Below are 24,252 nucleotides of genomic sequence, written 5' to 3' on the forward strand. Positions count from 1 at the left end.
GTGATTCCCACGTGATTTCCACGTGATTGAGATGTGATTCCCGCGTAATTCCGAGGTGATTCCCACGTGATTGACACGTGATTCAAACGTGATTTCCACGTGATTCAAACGAGATTTCCACGTGATTCGCACGTGATTCCCACGTGATTGACACGTGAATCCCACGTGATACCCACGTGATTGACACGTGATTTCCACGAGATTCCCAGATGATTGGCACGTGATTCCCACGTGATACCCACGTGATTCCCACGTGATTACCACGTGATTCTCAGATGATTGACACGTGATCCCCAATCGATTCCCACGTGATTGACACTTGATTCCCACGTGACTCTAACGTGAATCCTACCTGATTCACACTTGAATCCAACGTGATTGACACGTGATTCCCACATGATTCCAACGTGATTGAAACGTGATTCCCACGTGATTCCCACGTGATTGACAAGTGATTCCCATGTGATTCCCACGTGATTGACACGTGATTCCCATGTGATTCCCACGAGATTCCCACTTAATTGACACGTGATTCCCACGTGATTTACACGTGATTCCCACGTAATTGACACGTGATTTTCACGTGATTCCCACGTGATTGACACGTGATTCCCACGTGATTTTCACGTGAATCCTTCGTGATTCCCAAGTGACTCCCATGTGATTGAAACGTGATTCCCACGTGATTGACACGTGATTTCCACGTGATTGACACGTGATTCCCACGTGATTCCCACACGATTTCCTCGTGATTGACACGTGATTCGCACGAGATTCGCACGTGATTGACACGTGATTACCACGTGATTCCCACGTGATTCCCACGTGATTCCCATGTGAATGATACGTGATTCCCACGTGATTCCCACGTGACGAACACGTGATTCCCACGTGATTCCCACGTGATTGCCACGTTATTGACACGTGATTCCCACGTGATTCCCACATGATTCCCACGTGAATGACACGTGATTCACACGTAATTCCCTCGTGATTTCCACGTGAATCCCACGTGATTCCCTCGTGATTGACACGTGATTCCCAAGTGATTCCCCCGTGATTGACACGTGATTCCCACGTGATTCCCACGTGATTACTACGTGATTTCCACGTGATTCACACGTAATTCCCTCGTGATTTCCACGTGAATCCCACGTGATTCCCTCGTGATTGACACGTGATTCCCACGTGATTCCCACGTGATTGACACGTGATTCCCACGTGATTGACACGTGATTCCCACGTGATTCCCACGTGATTGACACGTGATTCCCACGTGATTGCCACGTGATTGCCACGTGATTGACATGTGATTCCCACCTGATTCCCACGTGAATTCCACTTGATTGACACGTGATTGACATGTGATTCCCACCTGATTCCCACGTGAATCCCACGTGATTGAGACGTGATTCCCAATGATTCCCACGTGACTGACACGTGATTCCCACGTGATTGACAGGTGATTCCCACGTGATTCCCACGTGACTGACACGTGATTGACACGTGATTCCCACATGATTCTCACGTGATTCCCCCGTGATTGACACGTTATTCCCACCTGACTCCCACTTGAATCCCACGTGATTGACACGTGATTCCCACGTGATTCCCACGTGATTTCCACGTGATTGAGATGTGAATCCCGCGTGATTCCCTCGTGATTGACACGTGATTCCCATGTGATTCCCACGTGATTGACACGTGATTCCCACGTGATTGACACGTGATTCCCACATGATTCCCACGTGATTGACACGTGATTCCCACGTGATTCCCTCGTGATTGACACGTGATTCCCTTGTGATTCCCACGAGATTCCCACGTGATTCCCTCGTGATTGACACGTGATTCCCACATGATTCCCACGTGATTGACACGTGATTCCAACGTGATTTCCACGTAAAACCCACGTGATTCCCAAGTGACTCCCACGTGATTCCACGTGATGCCCCCGTGATTTACACGTGATTCCCACGTGATTCCGACTTGATTGACACGTTATTCCCACGTGACTCTCACGTGATTTACATGTGATTCACACATGATTCTCTCGTGATTGAGACGTGATTCCCACGTGATTCCCATATGATTCCCTCGTGATTCTCACGTGATGCCCAAGTGATGCCCACGTGATTGACACGTGATTCCCACGTGATGCCCACGTGATTGACACGTGATTCCCACGTGATTGTCACGTGATTTCCATGTCATTCCCTCGTGATTGATTCGTGATTCCCACGTGATTCACACGTGATTCACACGTGATTCCCAAGTGATTCCCACTTGATTCCCACGTGATTGACACGTCATTCCCACGTGATTCTCACGTGATTCCCACGTGATTGACACGTGAATCCCACGTGATTCCCTCGTGATTCACACGTGATTCCCATGTGATTCTCACATGATTCCCTCGTGATTCCCACGTGATTCACAAGTTATTCCCACGTGATTCCCACGAGATTCCCGCGTGATTGACACGTGAATCGCACGTGATTCCCACGTGATTGACACGTGATTCCCACGTGATTCCCACGAGATTTCCACGTGATTGAGATGTGATTCCCGCATGATTCCCACATGATTGACACGTGATTCCCTCGTGATTTCCACGTGATTCCCCCGTGAATCCCAGGTGAATGTCACGTGATTCCCACGTGATTCCAAAGTGATTCCCACGTGATTGACACGTGATTCCCACGTGATTCCCACGGGATTCCCTCGTGTTTGACATGTGATTCCCACATGATTCTCAAGTGATTCCCAAGTGATTCCCCCGAGATTGACACGTGATTCCCACGTGATTCCCACGTGATTACCACGTGATTTCCACGTGATTCCCACGTAATTCCCTCGTGATTTCCACGTGAATCCCACGTGATTCCCTCGTGATTGACACGTGATTCCCACGTGATTCCCACGTGATTGACACGTGATTCCCACGTGATTGACACGTGATTCCCACGTGATTCCCACGTGATTGACACATGATTCCCACGTGATTGCCACGTGATTGACACGTGATTGACACGTGATTCCCACCTGATTCCCACGTGAATTCCACTTGATTGACACGTGATTGACATGTGAGTCCCACCTGATTCCCACGTGAATCCGACATGATTGAGACGTGATTCCCAATGATTCCCACATGACTGACACGTGATTCCCACGTGATTGACAGGTGATTCCCACGTAATTCCCACGTGATTGAGACGTGATTGACACGTTATTCCCACATGATTCTCACGTGATTCCCCCGTGATTGACACGTTATTCCCCCCTGACTCCCACGTGAATCCCACGTGATTGTCACGTGATTGCCACGTGATTTAAACGTGATTCCCACGTGATTCCCTCGTGATTGACACGTGATTCCCATGTGATTCCCACGTGATTGACACGTGATTCCCACGTGATTGACATGTGATTCCCACATGATTCCCACGTGATTGACACGTGATTCCCACGTGATTCCCTCGTGATTGACACGTGATTCCCACATGATTCCCACGTGATTGACACGTGATTCCAACCTGATTTCCACGTAAAACCCACGTGATTCCCAAGTGACTCCCACGTGATTCCACGTGATGCCCCCGTGATTTACACGTGATTCCCACGTGATTCCGACGTGATTGACACGTTCTTCCCACGTGACTCTCACGTGATTTACATGTGATTCACACATGATTCTCTCGTGATTGAGACGTGATTCCCACGTGATTCCCATGTGATTCCCTCGTGATTCTCACGTGATGCCCAAGTGATGCCCACGTGATTGACACGTGATTCCCACGTGATTCCCACGTGATTGACACGTGATTCCCACGTGATTCCCACGTGATTCCCACGTGATTGACACGTGATTCCCACGTGATTTTCATGTGAAACCTACGTGATTCCCAAGTGACTCCCATGTGATTGAAACGTGATTCCCACGTGATTCCCTCGTGAATCCCATGTGATTCCCACGTGATTATCCCGTGATTCCCACGTGATTGACACGTGATTTCCACATGATTCCCACGTGATTCACACGTGATTCCCATGTGATTTTCACATGAAACCTACGTGATTCCCAAGTGACTCCCACGTGATTGAAACGTGATTCCCACGTGATTCCCATGTGATTGAAACGTGATTCCCACCTGATTCCCTCGTGATTACCACGTGATTCCCTCGTGATTCACACGTGATTCCCATGTGATTCTCACATGATTCCCACGTGATTCCCACGTGATTCACAAGTTATTCCCACGTGATTCCCACGAGAATCCCGCGTGATTGACACGTGAATCCCACGTGATTCCCAAGTGATTCCCACGTGATTGACACGTGATTCCCACCTGATTCCCACGTGATTTCCACGTGATTGAGATGTGATTCCCGCGTGATTCCCACGTGATTGACACGTGATTCCCACGTGATTTCCACATGATTCACCCGTGAATCCCAGGTGAATGTCACGTGATTCCCACGTGATTCCCACGTGATTCCCACGTGATTGACACGTGATTCCCACGTTATTCCCACGTGATTCCCTCATGTTTGACATGTGATTCCCACATGATTCTCACGTGATTCACAAGTGATTCCCCCGTGATTGACACGTGATTCCCACGTGATTCCCACGTGATTCCCACGTGATTTCCACGTGATTCCCCCGTGAATCCCAGGTGAATGTCACGTGATTCCCACGTGATTTCCACGTGATTGAGATGTGATTCCCGCGTGATTCCGACGTGATTCCCACGTGATTGACACGTGATTTAAACGTGATTTCCACGTGATTCGCACGTGATTCCCACGTGATTGACAAGTGATTCCCACGTGACTCTAACGTGAATCCTACCTGATTCCCACTTGAATCTAACGTGATTGACACGTGATTCCCACGTGATTCCCACGTGATTGAAACGTGATTCCCACGTGATTCCCAGATGATTGACACGTTATCCCCAATCGATTCCCACGTGATTGACACGTCATTCCCACGTGACTCTAACGTGAATCCTACCTGATTCCCACTTGAATCCAACGTGATTGACACGTGATTTCCACGTCATTCCCTCGTGATTGATTCGTGATTCCCACGTGATTTCCACGTGATTGAGATGTGATTCCCGCGTGATTCCCACGTGATTGACACGTGATTCCCTCGTGCTTTCCACGTGATTCCCCCGTGAATCCCAGGTGAATATCACGTGATTCCCACGTGATTCCAAAGTGATTCCCACGTGATTGACACGTGATTCCCACGTGATTCCCACGTGATTCCCTCGTGTTTGACATGTGATTCCCACATGATTCTCAAGTGATTCCCAAGTGATTCCCCCGTGATTGACACGTGAATCCCACGTGATTCCCAAGTGATTCCCATGTGATTGACACGTGATTCCCACCTGATTCCCACGTGATTTCCACGTGATTGACACGTGATTCCCTCGTGATTTCCACGTGATTCCCCCGTGAATCCCAGGTGAATGTCACGTGATTCCCACATGATTCCAAAGTGATTCCCACGTGATTGACACGTGATTCCCACGTGATTCCCACGTGATTTCCACGTGATTCCCACGTAATTCCCTCGTGATTTCCACGTGAATCCCACGTGATTCCCTCGTGATTGACACGTGATTCCCACGTGATTCCCACGTGATTGACACGTGATTCCCACGTGATTCCCGCGAGATTGACACATGATTCCCACGTGATTGCCACGTGATTGACACGTGATTGGCACGTGATTCCCACCTGATTCCCACGTGAATTCACTTGATTGACACGTGATTGACATGTGATTCCCACCTGATTCCCACGTGAATCCCACGTGATTGAGACGTGATTCGCAATGATTCCCACGTGATTTCCACGTGATTCCCCCGTGAATCCCAGGTGAATATCACGTGATTCCCACGTGATTTCCACGTGATTGAGATGTGATTCCCGCGTGATTCCGACGTGATTCCCACGTGATTGACACGTGATTTAAACGTGATTTCCACGTGATTCGCACGTGATTCCCACGTGATTGACAAGTCATTCCCACGTGACTCTAACGTGAATCCTACCTGATTCCCACTTGAATCCAACGTGATTGACACGTGATTCCCACGTGATTCCCACGTGATTGAAACGTGATTCCCACGTGATTCCCAGATGATTGACACGTGATCCCCAATCGATTCCCACGTGATTGACACGTGATTCCCACGTGACTCTAACGTGAATCCTAACTGATTCCCACTTGAATCCAACGTGATTGACACGTGATTCCCACGTGATTGACACGTGATTTCCACGTCATTCCCTCGTGATTGATTCGTGATTCCCACGTGATTCCCACGTGATTCCCAAGTTATTCCCACGTGATTCCCACGTGATTGACACGTGATTCCCACGTGATTCTCACGAGATTCCCACGTGATTGACACGTGAATCCCACGTGATTCCCTCGTGAATCACACGTGATTCCCATGTGATTCTCACATGATTCACTCGTGATTCCCACGTGATTCACAAGTTATTCCCACGTGATTCCCACGAGATTCCCGTGTGATTGACACGTGAATCGCACGTGATTCCCACGTGATTGACACGTGATTCCCACGTGATTCCCACGTGATTTCCACGTGATTGAGATGTGATTCCCGCGTGATTCCCACGTGATTGACACGTGATTCCCTCGTGATTTCCACGTGATTCCCCTGTGAATCCCAGGTGAATGTCACGTGATTCCCACGTGATTCCAAAGTGATTCCCACGTGATTGACACGTGATTCCCACGTGATTCCCACGTGATTCCCTCGTGTTTGACATGTGATTCCCACATGATTCTCAAGTGATTCCCAAGTGATTCCCCCGTGATTGACACGTGATTCCCACGTGATTCCCACGTGATTCCCACGTGATCGACACGTGATTCCCACGTGATTCCCACGTGATTGACACATGATTCCCACGTGATTGCCACGTGATTGACACGTGATTGACACGTGATTCCCACCTGATTCCCACGTGAATTCCACTTGATTGACACGTGATTGACATGTGATTCCCAATTGTTTCCCACGTGAATCCCACGTGATTGAGACGTGATTCCCAATGATTCCCACATGACTGACACGTGATTCCCACGTGATTGACAGGTGATTCCCACGTGATTCCCACGTGATTGACACGTGATTCCCACATGATTCTCACGTGATTCCCCCGTGATTGACACGTTATTCCCACCTGACTCCCACGTGAATCCCACGTGATTGTCACGTGATTGCCACGTGATTTAAACGTGATTCCCACGTGATTCCCTCGTGATTGACACGTGATTCCCATGTGATTCCCACGTGATTGACACGTGATTCCCACGTGATTGACATGTGATTCCCACATGATTCCCACGTGATTGACACGTGATTCCCACGTGATTCCCTCGTGATTGACACGTGATTCCCTTGTGATTCCCACGAGATTCCCACGTGATTCCCTCGTGATTGACACGTGATTCCCAAGTGACTCCCACGTGATTCCACGTGATGCCCCCGTGATTTACACCTGATTCCCACGTGATTCCGACGTGATTGACACGTAATTCCCACGTGACTCTCACGTGATTTACATGTGATTCACACATGATTCTCTCGTGATTGAGACGTGATTCCCACGTTATTCCCATGTGATACCCTCGTGATTCTCACGTGATGCCCAAGTGATGCCCACGTGATTGACACGTGATTCCCACGTGATTCCCACGTGATTGACACGTGATTCCCACGTGATTCCCACGTGATTCCCACGTGATTGACACGTGATTCCCACGTGATTTTCATGTGAAACCTACGTGATTCCCAAGTGACTCCCATGTGATTGAAACGTGATTCCCATGTGATTCCCACGTGAATCCCACGTGATTCCCACGTGATTATCCCGTGATTCCCACGTGATTGACACGTGATTTCCACATGATTCCCACGTGATTGACACGTGATTCCCATGTGATTTTCACGTGAAACCTACGTGATTCCCAAGTGACTCCCACGTGATTGAAACGTGATTCCCACGTGATTCCCACGTGATTGAAACGTGATTCCCACCTGATTCCCACGTGATTACCACGTGATTCCCTCGTGATTCCCACGTGATTCCCATGTGATTCTCACATGATTCCCACGTGATTCCCACGTGATTCACAAGTTATTCCCACGTGATTCCAACGAGAATCCCGCGTGATTGACACGTGAATCCCACGTGATTCCCAAGTGATTCCCACGTGATTGACACGTGATTCCCACCTGATTCCCACGTGATTTCCACGTGATTGAGATGTGATTCCCGCGTGATTCCCACGTGATTGACACGTGATTCCCTCGTGATTTCCACATGATTCCCCCATGAATCCCAGGTGAATGTCACGTGATTCCCACGTGATTCCAAAGTGATTCCCACGTGATTGACACGTGATTCCCACGTGATTCCCACGTGATTCCCTCGTGTTTGACATGTGATTCCCACATGATTCTCACGTGATTCCCAAGTGATTCCCCCGTGATTGACACGTGATTCCCACGTGATTCCCACGTGATTACCACGTGATTTCCACGTGATTCCCACGTGATTCCCTCGTGATTTCCACTTGATTCAAACGTGATTCCCTCGTGATTGACACGTGATTCCCATGTGATTCCCACGTGATTGAAACGTGATTCCCACGTGATTGACACGTGATTCCCACGTGATTCCCACGAGATTGACACTTGATTCCCACGTGATTCCCACGTGATTGACACGTGATTGACACGTGATTCCCACCTGATTCCCATGTGAATTCCACTTGATTGACACGTGATTGACAAGTGATTCCCACCTGATTCCCACGTGAATCCCACGTGATTGAGACGTGATTCGCAATGATTCCCACGTGATTTCCACGTGATTCCCCCGTGAATCCCAGGTGAATGTCACGTGATTCCCACGTGATTTCCACGTGATTGAGATGTGATTCCCGCGTGATTCCGACGTGATTCCCACGTGATTGACACGTGATTTAAACGTGATTTCCACGTGATTCCCACGTGATTGACAAGTGATTCCCACGTGACTCTAACGTGAATCCTACCTGATTCCCACTTGAATCCAACGTCATTGACACGTGATTCCCACGTGATTCCCACGTGATTGAAACGTGATTCCCACGTGATTCCCAGATGATTGACACGTGATCCCCAATCGATTCCCACGTGATTGACACGTGATTCCCACGTGACTCTAACGTGTATCCTACCTGATTCCCACTTGAATCCAACGTGATTGACACGTGATTCCCACGTGATTGACACGTGATTTCCACGTCATTCCCTCGTGATTGATTCGTGATTCCCACGTGATTCCCACGTGATTCACACGTGATTCCCAAGTGATTCCCACGTGATTCCCACGTGATTGACACGTCATTCCCACGTGATTCTCACGTGATTCCCACGTGATTGACACGTGAATCCCACGTGATTCCCTCGTGATTCACACGTGATTCCCATGTGATTCTCACATGATTCCCTCGTGATTCCCACGTGATTCACAAGTTATTCCCACGTGATTCCCACGAGATCCCGCGTGATTGACACGTGAATCGCGCGTGATTCCCACGTGATTGACACGTGATTCCCACGTGATTCCCACGTGAATTCCACGTGATTGAGATGTGATTCCCGCGTGATTCCCACGTGATTGACACGTGATTCCCTCGTGATTTCCACGTGATTCCCCCGTGAATCCCAGGTGAATGTCACGTGATTCCCACATGATTCCAAAGTGATTCCCACGTGATTGACACGTGATTCCCACGTGATTCCCACGTGATTCCCTCGTGTTTGACATGTGATTCCCACATGATTCTCAAGTGATTCCCAAGTGATTCCCCCGTGATTGACACGTGATTCCCACGTGATTCCCACGTGATTACCACGTGATTTCCACGTGATTCCCACGTAATTCCCTCGTGATTTCCACGTGAATCCCACGTGATTCCCTCGTGATTGACACGTGATTCCCACGTGATTCCCACGTGATTGACACGTGATTCCCACGTGATTCCCGCGAGATTGACACATGATTCCCACGTGATTGCCACGTGAGTGACACGTGATTGGCACGTGATTCCCACCTGATTCCCACGTGAATTCACTTGATTGACACGTGATTGACATGTGATTCCCACCTGATTCCCACGTGAATCCCACGTGATTGAGACGTGATTCGCAATGATTCCCACGTGATTTCCACGTGATTCCCCCGTGAATCCCAGGTGAATATCACGTGATTCCCACGTGATTTCCACGTGATTGAGATGTGATTCCCGCGTGATTCCGACGTGATTCCCACGTGATTGACACGTGATTTAAACGTGATTTCCACGTGATTCGCACGTGATTCCCACGTGATTGACAAGTGATTCCCACGTGACTCTAACGTGAATCCTACCTGATTCCCACTTGAATCCAACGTGATTGACACGTGATTCCCACGTGATTCCCACGTGATTGAAACGTGATTCCCACGTGATTCCCAGATGATTGACACGTGATCCCCAATCGATTCCCACGTGATTGACACGTGATTCCCACGTGACTCTAACGTGAACCCTAACTGATTCCCACTTGAATCCAACGTGATTGACACGTGATTCCCACGTGATTGACACGTGATTTCCACGTCATTCCCTCGTGATTGATTCGTGATTCCCACGTGATTCCCACGTGATTCCCAAGTGATTCCCACGTGATTCCCACGTGATTGACACGTGATTCCCACGTGATTCTCACGAGATTCCCACGTGATTGACACGTGAATCCCACGTGATTCCCTCGTGAATCACACGTGATTCCCATGTGATTCTCACATGATTCACTCGTGATTCCCACGTGATTCACAAGTTATTCCCACGTGATTCCCACGAGATTCCCGCGTGATTGACACATGAATCGCACGTGATTCCCACGTGATTGACACGTGATTCCCACGTGATTCCCACGTGATTTCCACGTGATTGAGATGTGATTCCCGCGTGATTCCCACGTGATTGACACGTGATTCCCTCGTGATTTCCACGTGATTCCCCCGTGAATCCCAGGTGAATGTCACGTGATTCCCACGTGATTCCAAAGTGATTCCCACGTGATTGACACGTGATTCCCACGTGATTCCCACGTGATTCCCTCGTGTTTGACATGTGATTCCCACATGATTCTCAAGTGATTCCCAAGTGATTCCCCCGTGATTGACACGTGATTCCCACGTGATTCCCACGTGATTCCCACGTGATCGACACGTGATTCCCACGTGATTCCCACGTGATTGACACATGATTCCCACGTGATTGCCACGTGATTGACACGTGATTGACACGTGATTCCCACCTGATTCCCACGTGAATTCCACTTGATTGACACGTGATTGACATGTGATTCCCACTTGTTTCCCACGTGAATCCCACGTGATTGAGACGTGATTCCCAATGATTCCCACATGACTGACACGTGATTCCCACGTGATTGACAGGTGATTCCCACGTGATTCCCACGTGATTGACACGTGATTGACACGTGATTCCCACATGATTCTCACGTGATTCCCCCGTGATTGACACGTTATTCCCACCTGACTCCCACGTGAATCCCACGTGATTGTCACGTGATTGCCACGTGATTTAAACGTGATTCCCACGTGATTCCCTCGTGATTGACACGTGATTCCCATGTGATTCCCACGTGATTGACACGTGATTCCCACGTGATTGACATGTGATTCCCACATGATTCCCACGTGATTGACTCGTGATTCCCACGTGATTCCCTCGTGATTGACACGTGATTCCCTTGTGATTCCCACGAGATTCCCACGTGATTCCCTCGTGATTGACACGTGATTCCCAAGTGACTCCCACGTGATTCCACGTGATGCCCCCGTGATTTACACCTGATTCCCACGTGATTCCGACGTGATTGACACGTAATTCCCACGTGACTCTCACGTGATTTACATGTGATTCACACATGATTCTCTCGTGATTGAGACGTGATTCCCACGTTATTCCCATGTGATTCCCTCGTGATTCTCACGTGATGCCCAAGTGATGCCCACGTGATTGACACGTGATTCCCACGTGATTCCCACGTGATTGACACGTGATTCCCACGTGATTTTCATGTGAAACCTACGTGATTCCCAAGTGACTCCCATGTGATTGAAACGTGATTCCCACGTGATTCCCACGTGAATCCCACGTGATTCCCACGTGATTATCCCGTGATTCCCACGTGATTGACACGTGATTTCCACATGATTCCCACGTGATTGACACGTGATTCCCATGTGATTTTCACGTGAAACCTACGTGATTCCCAAGTGACTCCCACGTGATTGAAACGTGATTCCCACGTGATTCCCACGTGATTGAAACGTGATTCCCACCTGATTCCCACGTGATTACCACGTGATTTCCTCGTGATTCACACGTGATTCCCATGTGATTCTCACATGATTCCCACGTGATTCCCACGTGATTCACAAGTTATTCCCACGTGATTCCCAAGAGAATCCCGCGTGATTGACACGTGAATCCCACGTGATTCCCAAGTGATTCCCACGTGATTGACACTTGATTCCCACCTGATTCCCACGTGATTTCCACGTGATTGAGATGTGATTCCCGCGTGATTCCCACGTGATTGACACGTGATTCCCACGTGATTTCCACATGATTCCCATGTGAATCCCAGGTGAATGTCACGTGATTCCCACGTGATTCCCACGTGTTTCCCACGTGATTGACACGTGATTACCACGTGATTCCCACGTGATTCCCTCGTGTTTGACATGTGATTCCCACATGATTCTCACGTGATTCCCAAGTGATTCCCCCGTGATTGACACGTGATTCCCACGTGATTCCCACGTGATTACCACGTGATTTCCACGTGATTCCCACGTGATTCCCTCGTGATTTCCACTTGATTCAAACGTGATTCCCTCGTGATTGACATGTGATTCCCATGTGATTCCCACGTGATTGAAACGTGATTCCCACGTGATTGACACGTGATTCCCACGTGATTCCCACGTGATTACCACGTGATTTCCACGTGATTCCCACGTAATTCCCTCGTGATTTCCACGTGAATCCCACGTGATTCCCTCGTGATTGACACGTGATTCCCACGTGATTCCCACGTGATTGACACGTGATTCCCACGTGATTGACAGGTGATTCCCACGTGATTCCCACGTGATTGACACGTGATTGACACGTGATTCCCACATGATTCTCACGTGATTCCCCCGTTATTGACACGTTATTCCCACCTGACTCCCACGTGAATCCCACGTGATTGTCACGTGATTGCCACGTGATTTAAACGTGATTCCCACGTGATTCCCTCGTGATTGACACGTGATTCCCATGTGATTCCCACGTGATTGACACGTGATTCCCACGTGATTGACATGTGATTCCCACATGATTCCCACGTGATTGACACGTGATTCCCACGTGATTCCCTCGTGATTGACACGTGATTCCCTTGTGATTCCCACGAGATTCCCACGTGATTCCCTCGTGATTGACACGTGATTCCCAAGTGACTCCCACGTGATTCCACGTGATGCCCCCGTGATTTACACCTGATTCCCACGTGATTCCGACGTGATTGACACGTAATTCCCACGTGACTCTCACGTGATTTACATGTGATTCACACATGATTCTCTCGTGATTGAGACGTGATTCCCACGTTATTCCCATGTGATTCCCTCGTGATTCTCATGTGATGCCCAAGTGATGCCCACGTGATTGACACGTGATTCCCACGTGATTCCCACGTGATTGACACGTGATTCCCACGTGATTCCCACGTGATTCCCACGTGATTGACACGTGATTCCCACGTGATTTTCATGTGAAACCTACGTGATTCCCAAGTGATTCCCATGTGATTGAAACGTGATTCCCACGTGATTCCCACGTGAATCCCACGTGATTCCCACGTGATTATCCCGTGATTCCCACGTGATTGACACGTGATTTCCACATGATTCCCACGTGATTGACACGTGATTCCCATGTGATTTTCACGTGAAACCTACGTGATTCCCAAGTGACTCCCACGTGATTGAAACGTGATTCCCACGTGATTCCCACGTGATTGAAACGTGATTCCCACCTGATTCCCACGTGATTACCACGTGATTCCCTCGTGATTCCCACGTGATTCCCATGTGATTCTCACATGATTCCCACGTGATTCCCACGTGATTCACAAGTTATTCCCACGTGATTCCAACGAGAATCCCGCGTGATTGACACGTGAATCCCACGTGATTCCCAAGTGATTCCCACGTGATTGACACGTGATTCCCACCTGATTCCCACGTGATTTCCACGTGATTGAGATGTGATTCCCGCGTGATTCCCACGTGATTGACACGTGATTCCCTCGTGATTTCCACATGATTCCCCCGTGAATCCCAGGTGAATGTCACGTGATTCCCACGTGATTCCAAAGTGATTCCCACGTGATTGACACGTGATTCCCACGTGATTCCCACGTGATTCCCTCGTGTTTGACATGTGATTCCCACATGATTCTCACGTGATTCCCAAGTGATTCCCCCGTGATTGACACGTGATTCCCACGTGATTCCCACGTGATTCCCTCGTGATTTCCACTTGATTCAAACGTGATTCCCTCGTGATTGACACGTGATTCCCATGTGATTCCCACGTGATTGAAACGTGATTCCCACGTGATTGACACGTGATTCCCACGTGATTCCCACGAGATTGACACTTGATTCCCACGTGATTCCCACGTGATTGACACGTGATTGACACGTGATTCCCACCTGATTCCCATGTGAATTCCACTTGATTGACACGTGATTGACAAGTGATTCCCACCTGATTCCCACGTGAATCCCACGTGATTGAGACGTGATTCGCAATGATTCCCACGTGATTTCCACGTGATTCCCCCGTGAATCCCAGGTGAATGTCACGTGATTCCCACGTGATTTCCACGTGATTGAGATGTGATTCCCGCGTGATTCCGACGTGATTCCCACGTGATTGACACGTGATTTAAACGTGATTTCCACGTGATTCCCACGTGATTGAAAAGTGATTCCCACGTGACTCTAACGTGAATCCTACCTGATTCCCACTTGAATCCAACGTCATTGACACGTGATTCCCACGTGATTCCCACGTGATTGAAACGTGATTCCCACGTGATTCCCAGATGATTGACACGTGATCCCCAATCGATTCCCACGTGATTGACACGTGATTCCCACGTGACTCTAACGTGAATCCTACCTGATTCCCACTTGAATCCAACGTGATTGACACGTGATTCCCACGTGATTGACACGTGATTTCCACGTCATTCCCTCGTGATTGATTCGTGATTCCCACGTGATTCCCACGTGATTCACACGTGATTCCCAAGTGATTCCCACGTGATTCCCACGTGATTGACACGTCATTCCCACGTGATTCTCACGTGATTCCCACGTGATTGACACGTGAATCCCACGTGATTCCCTCGTGATTCACACGTGATTACCATGTGATTCTCACATGATTCCCTCGTGATTCCCACGTGATTCACAAGTTATTCCCACGTGATTCCCACGAGTTTCCCGCGTGATTGACACGTGAATCGCGCGTGATTCCCACGTGATTGACACGTGATTCCCACGTGATTCCCACGTGATTTCCACGTGATTGAGATGTGATTCCCGCGTGATTCCCACGTGATTGACACGTGATTCCCTCGTGATTTCCAAGTGATTCCCCCGTGAATCCCAGGTGAATGTCACGTGATTCCCACATGATTCCAAAGTGATTCCCACGTGATTGACACGTGATTCCCACGTGATTCCCACGTGATTCCCTCGTGTTTGACATGTGATTCCCACATGATTCTCTAGTGATTCCCAAGTGATTCCCCCGTGATTGACACGTGATTCCCACGTGATTCCCACGTGATTACCACGTGATTTCCACGTGATTCCCACGTAATTCCCTCGTGATTTCCACGTGAATCTCACGTGATTCCCTCGTGATTGACACGTGATTCCCACGTGATTCCCACGTGATTGACACGTGATTCCCACGTGATTCCCACGAGATTGACACATGATTCCCACGTGATTGCCACGTGATTGACACGTGATTGGCACGTGATTCCCACCTGATTCCCACGTGAATTCACTTGATTGACACGTGATTGACATGTGATTCCCACCTGATTCCCACGTGAATCCCACGTGATTGAGACGTGATTCGCAATGATTCCCACGTGATTTCCACGTGATTCCCCCGTGAATCCCAGGTGAATGTCACGTGATTCCCACGTGATTTCCACGTGATTGAGATGTGATTCCCGCGTGATTCCGACGTGATTCCCACGTGATTGACACGTGATTTAAACGTGATTTCCACGTGATTCGCACGTGATTCCCACGTGATTGACAAGTGATTCCCACGTGACTCTAACGTGAATCCTACCTGATTCCCACTTGAATCCAACGTGATTGACACGTGATTCCCACGTGATTCCCACGTGATTGATAGTGATTCCCACGTGATTCCCAGATGATTGACACGTGATCCCCAATCGATTCCCACGTGATTGACACGTGATTCCCACGTGACTCTAACGTGAATCCTAACTGATTCCCACTTGAATCCAACGTGATTGACACGTGATTCCCACGTGATTGACACGTGATTTCCACGTCATTCCCTCGTGATTGATTCGTGATTCCCACGTGATTCCCACGTGATTCCCAAGTGATTCCCACGTGATTCCCACGTGATTGACACGTGATTCCCACGTGATTCTCACGAGATTCCCACGTGATTGACACGTGAATCCCACGTGATTCCCTCGTGAATCACACGTGATTCCCACGTGATTCCCACGTGATTCCCAAGTGATTCCCACGTGATTCCCACGTGATTGACACGTGATTCCCACGTGATTCTCACGAGATTCCCACGTGATTGACACGTGATTCCCTCGTGATTCACAAGTTATTCCCACGTGATTCCCACGAGATTCCCGCGTGATTGACACGTGAATCGCACGTGATTCCCACGTGATTGACACGTGATTCCCACTTGATTCCCACGTGATTTCCACGTGATTGAGATGTGATTCCCGCGTGATTCCCACGTGATTGACACGTGATTCCCTCGTGATTTCCACGTGATTCCCCCGTGAATCCCAGGTGAATGTCACGTGATTCCCACGTGATTCCAAAGTGATTCCCACGTGATTGACACGTGATTCCCACGTGATTCCCACGTGATTCCCTCGTGTTTGACATGTGATTCCCACATGATTCTCAAGTGATTCCCAAGTGATTCCCCCGTGATTGACACGTGATTCCCACGTGATTCCCACGTGATTACCACGTGATTTCCACGTGATTCCCACGTAATTCCCTCGTGATTTCCACGTGAATCCCACGTGATTCCCTCCTGATTGACACGTGATTCCCACGTGATTCCCACGTGATCGACACGTGATTCCCACGTGATTCCCACGTGATTGACACATGATTCCCACGTGATTGCCACGTGATTGACACGTGATTGACACGTGATTCCCACCTGATTCCCACGTGAATTCCACTTGATTGACACGTGATTGACATGTGATTCCCACTTGTTTCCCACGTGAATCCCACGTGATTGAGACGTGATTCCCAATGATTCCCACATGACTGACACGTGATTCCCACGTGATTGACAGGTGATTCCCACGTGATTCCCACGTGATTGACACGTGATTCCCACATGATTCTCACGTGATTCCCCCGTGATTGACACGTTATTCCCACCTGACTCCCACGTGAATCCCACGTGATTGTCACGTGATTGCCACGTGATTTAAACGTGATTCCCACGTGATTCCCTCGTGATTGACACGTGATTCCCATGTGATTCCCACGTGATTGACACGTGATTCCCACGTGATTGACATGTGATTCCCACATGATTCCCACGTGATTGACTCGTGATTCCCACGTGATTCCCTCGTGATTGACACGTGATTCCCTTGTGATTCCCACGAGATTCCCACGTGATTCCCTCGTGATTGACACGTGATTCCCAAGTGACTCCCACGTGATTCCACGTGATGCCCCCGTGATTTACACCTGATTCCCACGTGATTCCGACGTGATTGACACGTAATTCCCACGTGACTCTCACGTGATTTACATGTGATTCACACATGATTCTCTCGTGATTGAGACGTGATTCCCACGTTATTCCCATGTGATTCCCTCGTGATTCTCACGTGATGCCCAAGTGATGCCCACGTGATTGACACGTGATTCCCACGTGATTCCCACGTGATTGACACGTGATTCCCACGTGATTCCCACGTGATTCCCACGTGATTGACACGTGATTCCCACGTGATTTTCATGTGAAACCTACGTGATTCCCAAGTGACTCCCATGTGATTGAAACGTGATTCCCACGTGATTCCCACGTGAATCCCACGTGATTCCGTGATTATCCCGTGATTCCCACGTGATTGACACGTGATTTCCACATGATTCCCACGTGATTGACACGTGATTCCCATGTGATTTTCACGTGAAACCTACGTGATTCCCAAGTGACTCCCACGTGATTGAAACGTGATTCCCACGTGATTCCCACGTGATTGAAACGTGATTCCCACCTGATTCCCACGTGATCACCACGTGATTTCCTCGTGATTCACACGTGATTCCCATGTGATTCTCACATGATTCCCACGTGATTCCCACGTGATTCACAAGTTATTCCCACGTGATTCCCAAGAGAATCCCGCGTGATTGACACGTGAATCCCACGTGATTCCCAAGTGATTCCCACGTGATTGACACTTGATTCCCACCTGATTCCCACGTGATTTCCACGTGATTGAGATGTGATTCCCGCGTGATTCCCACGTGATTGACACGTGATTCCCACGTGATTTCCACATGATTCCCATGTGAATCCCAGGTGAATGTCACGTGATTCCCACGTGATTCCCACGTGATTCCCACGTGATTGACACGTGATTACCACGTGATTCCCACGTGATTCCCTCGTGTTTGACATGTGATTCCCACATGATTCTCACGTAATTCCCAAGCGATTCCCCCGTGATTGACACGTGATTCCCACGTGATTCCCACGTGATTACCACGTGATTTCCACGTGATTCCCACGTGATTCCCTCGTGATTTCCACTTGATTCAAACGTGATTCCCTCGTGATTGACACGTGATTCCCATGTGATTCCCACGTGATTGAAACGTGATTCCCACGTGATTGACACGTGATTCCCACGTGATTCCCACGTGATTACCACGTGATTTCCACGTGATTCCCACGTAATTCCCTCGTGATTTCCACGTGAATCCCACGTGATTCCCTCGTGATTGACACGTGATTCCCACGTGATTCCCACGTGATTGACACGTGATTCCCACGTGATTGACACGTGATTCCCACGTGATTCCCACGTGATTGACACATGATTCCCACGTGATTGACACGTGATTGACACGTGATTCCCACCTGATTCCCACGTGAATTCCACTTGATTGACACGTGATTGACATGTGATTCCCACCTGATTCCCACGTGAATCCCACGTGATTGAGACGTGATTCGCAATGATTCCCACGTGATTTCCACGTGATTCCCCCGTGAATCCCAGGTGAATGTCACGTGATTCCCACGTGATTTCCACGTGATTGAGATGTGATTCCCGCGTGATTCCGACGTGATTCCCACGTGATTGACACGTGATTTAAACGTGATTTCCACGTGATTCCCACGTGATTGACAAGTGATTCCCACGTGACTCTAACGTGAATCCTACCTGATTCCCACTTGAATCCAACGTGATTGACACGTGATTCCCACGTGATTCCCACGTGATTGAAACGTGATTCCCACGTGATTCCCAGATGATTGACACGTGATCCCCAATCGATTCCCACGTGATTGACACGTGATTCCCACGTGACTCTAACGTGAATCCTACCTGATTCCCACTTGAATCCAACGTGATTGACACGTGATTCCCACGTGATTGACACGTGATTTCCACGTCATTCCCTCGTGATTGATTCGTGATTCCCACGTGATTCCCACGTGATTCACACGTGATTCCCAAGTGATTCCCACGTGATTCCCACGTGATTGACACGTGAATCCCACGTGATTCCCTCGTGATTCACACGTGATTCCCATGTGACTCTCACATGATTCACTCGTGATTCCCACGTGATTCACAAGTTATTCCCACGTGATTCCCACGAGATTCCCGCGTGATTGACACGTGAATCGCACGTGATTCCCACGTGATTGACACGTGATTCCCACGTGATTCCCACGTGATTTCCACGTGATTGAGATGTGATTCCCGCGTGATTCCCACGTGATTGACACGTGATTCCCTCGTGATTTCCACGTGATTCCCCCGTGAATCCCAGGTGAATGTCACGTGATTCCCACGTGATTCCAAAGTGATTCCCACGTGATTGACACGTGATTCCCACGTGATTCCCACGTGATTCCCTCGTGTTTGACATGTGATTCCCACATGATTCTCAAGTGATTCCCAAGTGATTCCCCCGTGATTGACACGTGATTCCCACGTGATTACCACGTGATTACCACGTGATTTCCACGTGATTCCCACGTAATTCCCTCGTGATTTCCACGTGAATCCCACGTGATTCACTCGTGATTGACACGTGATTCCCACGTGATTCCCACGTGATTGACACGTGATTCCCACGTGATTGACACGTGATTCCCACGTGATTCCCACGTGATTGACACATGATTCCCACGTGATTGCCACGTGATTGACACGTGATTGACACGTGATTCCCACCTGATTCCCACGTGAATTCCACTTGATTGACACGTGATTGACATGTGATTCCCACCTGATTCCCACGTGAATCCCACGTGATTGAGACGTGATTCCCAATGATTCCCACATGACTGACACGTGATTCCCACGTGATTGACAGGTGATTCCCACGTGATTCCCACGTGATTGACACGTGATTGACACGTGATTCCCACATGATTCTCACGTGATTCCCCCGTGATTGACACGTTATTCCCACCTGACTCCCACGTGAATCCCACGTGATTGTCACGTGATTGCCACGTGATTTAAACGTGATTCCCACGTGATTCCCTCGTGATTGACACGTGATTCCCATGTGATTCCCACGTGATTGACACGTGATTCCCACGTGATTGACATGTGATTCCCACATGATTCCCACGTGATTGACACGTGATTCCCACGTGTTTCCCTCGTGATTGACACGTGATTCCCTTGTGATTCCCACGAGATTCCCACGTGATTCCCTCGTGATTGACACGTGATTCCCACATGATTCCCACGTGATTGACACGTGATTCCAACGTGATTTCCACGTAAAACCCACGTGATTCCCAAGTGACTCCCACGTGATTCCACGTGATGCCCCCGTGATTTACACGTGATTCCCACGTGATTCCGACGTGATTGACACGTTATTCCCACGTGACTCTCACGTGATTTACATGTGATTCACACATGATTCTCTCGTGATTGAGACGTGATTCCCACGTGATTCCCATGTGATTCCCTCGTGATTCTCACGTGATGCCCAAGTGATGCCCACGTGATTGACACGTGATTCCCACGTGATATCCACGTGATTGACACGTGATTCCCACGTGATTCCCACGTGATTGACACGTGATTCCCACGTGATTTTCATGTGAAACCTACGTGATTCCCAAGTGACTCCCATGTGATTGAAACGTGATTCCCACGTGATTATCCCGTGATTCCCACGTGATTGACACGTGATTTCCACATGATTCCCACGTGATTGACACGTGATTCCCATGTGATTTTCACCTGAAACCTACGTGATTCCCAAATGACTCCCACGTGATTGAAACGTGATTCCCACGTGATTCCCACGTGATTGAAACGTGATTCCCACCTGATTCCCACGTGATTACCACGTGATTTCTTCGTGATTCACACGTGATTCCCATGTGATTCTCACATGATTCCCACGTGATTCCCACGTGATTCACAAGTTATTCCCACGTGATTCCCACGAGAATCCCGCGTGATTGACACATGAATCCCACGTGATTCCCAAGTTATTCCCACGTGATTGACACGTGATTCCCACCTGATTCCCACGTGATTTCCACGTGATTGAGATGTGATTCCCGCGTGATTCCCACATGATTGACACGTGATTCCCACGTGATTTCCACATGATTCCCCCGTGAATCCCAGGTGAATGTCACGTGATTCCCACGTGATTCCCACGTGATTCCCACGTGATTGACACGTGATTCCCACGTGATTCCCACGTGATTCCCTCGTGTTTGACATGTGATTCCCACATGATTCTCACGTGATTCCCAAGTGATTCCCCCGTGATTGACACGTGATTCCCACGTGATTCCCACGTGATTACCACGTGATTTCCACGTGATTCCCACGTGATTCCCTCGTGATTTCCACTTGATTCAAATGTGATTCCCTCGTGATTGACACGTGATTCCCATGTGATTCCCACGTGATTGAAACGTGATTCCCACGTGATTGACACGTGATTCCCACGTGATTCCCACGTGATTCCCACTAGATTGACACTTGATTCCCACGTGATTCCCACGTGATTGACACGTGATTGACACGTGATTCCCACCTGATTCCCATGTGAATTCCACTTGATTGACACGTGATTGACAAGTGATTCCCACCTGATTCCCACGTGAATCCCACGTGATTGAGACGTGATTACCAATGATTCCCACGTGATTTCCACGTGATTCCCCCGGGAATCCCAGGTGAATGTCACGTGATTCCCACGTGATTTCCACGTGATTGAGATGTGATTCCCGCGTGATTCTGACGTGACTCCCACGTGATTGACACGTGATTTAAACGTGATTTCCACGTGATTCGCACGTGATTCCCACGTGATTGACAAGTGATTCCCACGTGACTCTAACGTGAATCCTACCTGATTCCCACTTGAATCCAACGTGATTGACACCTGATTCCCACGTGATTCCCACGTGATTGAAACGTGATTCCCACGTGATTCCCAGATGATTGACACGTGATCCCCAATCGATTCTCACGTGATTGACACGTGATTCCCACGTGACTCTAACGTGAATCCTACCTGATTCCCACTTGAATCAAATTGATTGACACGTGATTACCACGTGATTCCCACGTGATTACCACGTGATTCCCAGATGATTGACACGTGATCCCCTGTCGATTCCCACGTGATTGACACGTGATTCCCACGTGACTCTAACGTGAATCCTACCTGATTCCCACGTGAATCCAACGTGATTGACACGTGATTCCCACGTGATTCCCACGTGATTGAAACGTGATTCCCACGTGATTCCCACGTGATTGACAAGTGATTCCCATGTGATTCCCACGTGATTGACACGTGATTTCCACGTGATTCCCACGAGATTCCCACGTAATTGACACGTGATTCCCACGTGATTGACACGTGATTCCCACGTAATTGACACGTGATTTTCACGTGATTCCCACGGGATTCCCGCGTGATTGACACGTGATTTCCACATGATTCCCACATGATTCCCACTTGATTTACACGTGATTCCAATGTGATTTCCACGTGAAACCCACGTGATTCCCAAGTGACTCCCACATATTCCCACGTGATGCCCCCGTGATTTACACGTGATTCCCACGTGATGAATACGTGATTGACACGTGATGCCCCCGTGATTTACACGTGGTTCCCACGTGATGAATACGTGATTGACACGTGATTCCCTCGTGATTGATACGTGATTCCCACCTGATTCCCACGTGATTTCCACGTAATTGAGATGTGATTCCCGCGTGATTCCCACGTGATTGACACGTGATTCCCACGTGATTTGCACATGATTCCCACGTGATTCCCAAGTGATTCCCCCGTGATTGACACGTGATTCCCACGTGATTCCCACGTGATTACCACGTGATTTCCACGTGTTTCCCACGTGATTCCCTCGTGATTTCCACGTGATTCCCACGTGATTCCCTCGTGATTGACACGTGACTCCCATGTGATTCCCACGTGATTGAAACGTGATTCCCACGTGAT

This window comes from Muntiacus reevesi, unplaced genomic scaffold, assembly GCF_963930625.1.
Source record: "Muntiacus reevesi unplaced genomic scaffold, mMunRee1.1 SCAFFOLD_33, whole genome shotgun sequence".
In the NCBI taxonomy this organism is placed as follows: Eukaryota; Metazoa; Chordata; class Mammalia; order Artiodactyla; family Cervidae; genus Muntiacus; species Muntiacus reevesi.